Source organism: Euprymna scolopes, chromosome 8, assembly GCF_053919585.1.
Source record: "Euprymna scolopes isolate OS-2025 chromosome 8, ASM5391958v1, whole genome shotgun sequence".
NCBI classification, from domain to species: domain Eukaryota; kingdom Metazoa; phylum Mollusca; class Cephalopoda; order Sepiida; family Sepiolidae; genus Euprymna; species Euprymna scolopes.
Genome location: NC_136489.1, coordinates 154,288,991 through 154,295,134, shown reverse-complemented (window position 1 = coordinate 154,295,134; position 6,144 = coordinate 154,288,991).

Here is a 6,144-nt window from a genome sequence, read left to right as displayed (position 1 = left end):
TTATTATTGTAAATGTTAATATTTATTTTTAATAATTATTGTTATTTAATAATAATATCTTCTATTTTTTTACTGTTTATGTCTAACTTTTATCGACTTTTTCTTTTTTAATAGCATATTCTTTAAATGAATAGAAAAATATAGAAAAATAATTTCCCAAATTTTAGACCCCGGTTATTTGGCTGATAGTCGATAAAAATGATTAAAAGAGAGATTCATGAACATTAACGTTGTCATATAAAAAGAAAATGCTAATAAGAAGTGTTTTTAATCAATGTAACATATTTATTCAACTCTGTCATATATTTGTTTGATGACAACTTTTTCGAATCTGTGTACAGTAAAAACGATATACTTACATAGGATTTTGAAAGCATTTAAACTGTCGAAGAGTTTTATTATAAAAGAGTTTAGTTTGTTGAACTTAATGGACTTTTTTGTTGTATCTATTAACTGTTTATTCTTTTTATCAAACAAAAAGAGAATTTTTATATTGACATGTGATGGACTGTTTTTCTAACATCGAAATTTTAAAATTAGTTTTATTTAAAAAAAAAAAACTCGCCATTAGTGGACGGTCAAAAGACAAATATATAACAAATAAATGTTAGGAAAGGCAAGATAAGTTACTTTTCTATCCAACTGGATATATTTTTTGTGTTTTTATTCAATGTAACATATTTATTCAGCTCGAAAAACATACAGTGTTTACCGATGTATTCGAAAAATGCCACCAGTTGTTTACATAGCCATTTGCCGGAAGTGACGGTTTTTTTTTATATAAGTTTTATTCAAACAGGCTTTAAGTTCAAATTAATGGACTTTTTTTTATACTTCCAAAATAAACTATTACAGTCGTTTAAAACATAATAGAAGTATTATTTTTTATTTTTTAAAAACAATGTTTACAAAATGTCTAAGCGCGTTTCTTCCGGCCGGCTGCGAATAGCATAAATAAATAACTGTTGCCAGAATTTATCGCATTTTTATTTTTTAATAGCATTTTCTTAAAACGAATAGAAAAATAATTTCCCATGAAAAAAAAAAAAAGAAAATGCTATTAAATATAATAAAAATTACTGAGATAAAAATATAAAAAAATACGTACGTAACAACAAAAACACACCGAAGAAAGTGTGTGTGTGTGTGTGAGAGAGAGAGAGAGAGAGAGAGAGGGGGAGGGAGGGAAGAGGAAGCGGTGTATGTTGAATTTTGTTCCTTTTCGAAGCAACACAAAAAGTAAGTGTTTCCATAGTAACCAAACCGTGACGTCACGTCACGTGACATGACTAAGCGTTTTTAAACGAATAGAAAAATAGAAAGAGGGTGATAGAGAAAGTGAGAGAGAGAGAGAGTAAGTGTGAGAGAGAGAGACGGTGTTGGTTTTACTCCCCCCCCCTTCCAGCTTAAGAGGTATGAGGTCACGTGGTAATATACAAAATGGCTAATTATTTTACATTACATAAATATTACGATATTTTTATAATCGTCTAATATTTTGAAAGGTGAATTTTTTTATTCCCGTACATTTTTTCCTGACATTTTTCGTTAAAACTCTTGTATAAATAATATTTTTAACCAGGTAATAACGATGGAAACATTGGCATAAAGTAAAAAAAAAGATATAACTGAGCCGAAGAGAAAAATGCAAAAGTATCGGAGAAAGATTTTTGTATTAACAATTGTTCGCCATTAGTGGACGTTGACGTCACGTCACGTGACATGACTAAGCTTTTTTTTTTTTACGTATTAATTACATTGGATCATTCAAGAATTACGTAATAAAAAGCATTACAATGACAGTTTTTTTTGGGACCCCCTTGGAGATAACTGATACGTTTACCCCTTTCTCCTCGTCCGTTTGACGTGAAATTTCGATATTTGTCATCCGGGACACGGGGCTTCGATATGATACCAAATTTATCAAGTCTGGTTGTGTCTTTCAAAAGTTTTAGCGTTACATACAAACATACAAACTCACAGACATTTGGGATTTATATATATAGACTAGCAGGGCTACCCGGCGTTGCTCGGGACCGTATAAACAATGAAAAAACAAAAGCAGATATTGAACATATGTTTTATTCTTAGGGGAGAGGAATCTTTCATCTCTATGTATTATTTGTTTTATCTACCCCCGGACTGGTATTGTTCATGTTTTATCCCTAGCATAGGTAATTTACAGCATGTATATGAAATTGTTTTACCTTAGGGAGAAGAGAACAGGTAATATACAACCTAATGTGTCTATATTACATCCCTGGCAACGCCTAGAAACCAGCTAGAACATGTATTTCAGTCAATGTTTATTACATCCTGGGCTATGCCGGGAAACCAGCTAATCTCTATTTAGTGACTTGACCACCAAAATACCTCCCTAAGTGTGTCCTTTCTTTTGAACTTATTAGATATAGGTATCTAGAAATGTGTGTGAAATTTTGTTGAATGCATTGTTCACTATGATTTTCTTATTGTTCTACACAATATCAACTGCAGCGAAATAAAACAGTAAACTTAGTGTAGTGTTAGAATAAAGAGCAAAGGAAAAAATTAGAATCATATTCTGTAATTGCAAATCTAAATTTGCTAGCGTGTACCAGTATTTGCCAGGTTGTGGAAATTTGGAATTTATAACGTATGTAGTGGCCTTTTCCTAGATACCTATTGCTAAAAATTATACTTTCATTTTGTTAGAAAAATCTCTCTTCGGATGCCCTGCATCATCCAAAATAAAAACAAATATTTTTATAATTGTTTCAGTACATTGCTACACATTGTGAAATTTGTTGACGTTTGTAAAAAAAAATCATGAATGTGCTTATATTCCAAAAAAGAAAATATCAGTGCACAGTATTGAAAGTGTTCGAGATTCAAAAGTCTGTAACATTTCTACTAACTTCATAAGATGTCATGTGAGAAACTGAATTGAATATCAAGACATTATCTGAAGCGTTTTTATTTTGGTATAACGTATGTGTTTACAGTGAACCGTAACTTTTAATAAACAGCTTGGTATGCAATGACATAGGCTAAGAATCTTAGACAAAATATATATAAATTGGAAAAATGTGTGAACAAATGAAAAAAAAAATGATCCGCTCCACTTGATGACATCAAGCACAGTAATATTTTAGTGAAGAAAATATGAAATTGATGTTCAGTGATTAGTTTGGATGAATGAGAAAATGTAATTGTTTGATGCATAAAAAATAACTCATTTGCTGTATTTGATATTAAGCAGCAAAATATAGTGATTTGAATATTAAGGAAAACATCAAATCAGATTATGTAAAAAAAAAAGATGAAATTAGAAAATATATATTTTCTGTTTATGAGTTTTGCCAATCAAAATTTTGTGGCAGAAATTGGGTGATTACCATGCAATTTTATTTTGATAAAATTCTTAAATTATTTCAATGTTTATTATAATTTCTTAGTAGTGACTTGTTATCATCCAAATCCGCCCCAAAGAGTGTCCTTTCTTTTATTAGGTATCAGAATAGGTATCCAGATTTCTACTTCTATACAAATGTGATATTTCGGATCTGTAGATAAACAATTTGTTGCATATATAAGCTGAGAATTGTTCTCTCTCATTCTCTCTCTCACACACCCACACATTCTCACTTTTATAGATATAATAGATAAATTATGCTAGATATATTTCCATATGTCTGAATAATCTATATACAAATTTTCAAATCTGTAGATAAAAAATTTGTTGAGTATATAGGTTGAGAATTGTTCTCTCTCTCTCTCTCTCCTCTCACACATGCTCACTTTTATAGATATAATAGATAGATTATGCTAGATATATTTCCATATGTCTGAATACACTATATAAAAATTTTCTAATCTGTAGATAAAAATTTGTTGAATATAAAGGGTGAGAATTGTTCTTACTCTCTCTCTCTCTCTCACACACAGACATATTCTCACTTTTATAGACATAATAGATAGATTATGCTAGATATATTTCCATATGTCTGAATACCTTATATACCAATTTTCAAATCTGTAGATAAAAAATTTGTTGAATATATAGGTTGAGAATTGTTCTCTCGCTCTGTCTCTCTCTCTTGCTACCTCACACACACACACACGCAAACATTCTCACTTTTATAGATATAATAGATAGATTATGCTAGATATATTTCCATATGTCTGAATACCCTATATACAAATTATCTAATCTGTAGATAAAAAATTTGTTGAGTATATAGGTTGAGAATTGCTCTCTCTCTCACAGACACACACATTTTCACTTTTGTAGATATAATAGATAGATTATGCTAGATATATTTCCATATGTATGAATACCCTTTATAACAAATTTAAAATCTGTAGATAAAAAATTTGTTGAATATATAGGTTAAGAATTGTTCTCTCTCTCTCTCTCTCTACCTCACACACACCCACACACACAAACATTCTGACTTTTATAGATATAATAGATAGATTATGCTAGATATATTCCATATGTCTGGATACCCTATATACAAATTTTCTAATCTGTAGATAAAAAATTTGTTGAATATTTTCAACCCTTATCCTCGAGTGGCGTCTGGGCCTTGATAAGTAGTAATGCGTATTTAGCAAAATATAAATATATATATATATAACAAATTTACTGAATTTCCATTACTAACGATTACTGTATTGTCCAATTGACTACTGCGCTTTTCAACCCTTATCCTCGAGTGGCCTCTGGGCCTTGAGAAGTAGTAATTACTAACGATTACTATATTGACCAATTGACTACTGCACTTTTTAACCCTTATCCTCGAGTGGCCTCTGGGCCTTGATAAGTGGTAATACCATCGAGTGGCCTCTGGGCCTTAATAAGTGGTTGTGCCTAAGTAACAAAAAATAGGTATATTACAAATATCCCACATTTCCATTACAACCGACTACTACGGTGCACTTTTCAATCCTTATCCTCGAGTGGCCTGTGGGCTTTGATAAGTGGTAATGCGTATTTAACAAAATATTAATATATATATAACAAATTTACTGAATTTCCATTACTAACAATTACTATATTTTGTCCAATTGACTACTGCACTTTTCAACACTTATCCTCTAGTGGCCTCTGGGCCTTGATAAGTGGTAATGCCTATATAAACAAAATATAAATATATATATAACAAATTTCCCGACTTTCCATTACTAAGTATTACTATGTTGTCCAATTAACTACTGCCATTTTCAACCCTTATCCTCGGGTGGCCTCTGGGCCTTATTGTCCAATTGACTACTGTGCACATTTAACTCTTATCCTCGAGATGTATCTGGGCCTTGATAAGTGGAAATGCCTAAGTAACAAAAAAATAGATATATAACAAATTTCCCGAATTTGACTACTGTGCACTTTTCAACTCTTATCCTCGAGTGGCCTCTGGGCCTTGATAAGTGGTCATATATATTTTTTACAAAATAACAAAATAGGTTGGAGTCGCTGAATAACTCATCCTCCCGTTAAAGCGGTTCCATCCTCTTTCCCCAATTTGACTACTGTGCACTTTTCAACTCTCGTCCTCGAGTGGACTATGGGCCTTGATAAGTGGTAATACATATTTTATGAAAAATATATCTATATATATATATATATATATATATATATATATATACCAAAATAGGTTGGAGTTGCTGAATAACTCATCCTCCTGTTAAAGCGGTTCCATCCTCTTTCCCAAATTTGACTACTGTGGACTTTTTAACTCTCATCCTCGAGTGGCCTATGGGCCTTGATAAGTGGTAATACATATTTTTTTATAAATATATATATATATATATACCAAAACAGGTGTGAGTCGCTGAATAATTCATCCTCCTATTAAAGCGATTAAATCCTCTTTCCCAAATTTGACTACTGTGCACTTTTAAACTCTCATCCTCGTGTGGCCTCTGGGCCTTGATAAGTGGTAATATATAGTTTGTACAAAAAAAAAAATATATATATATATATATATATATATATATATATAACAAAATAGGTTGGAGTGGCTGAATAACTCATCCTCCCGTTAAAGAGGTTCCATCCTCTTTCCCGAATTTGACTACTGTGCACTTTTCAACTCTTATCCTCGAGTAGCCTATGGGCCTTGATAAGTGGTAATATATTTTTGTTATAAATATAGATAT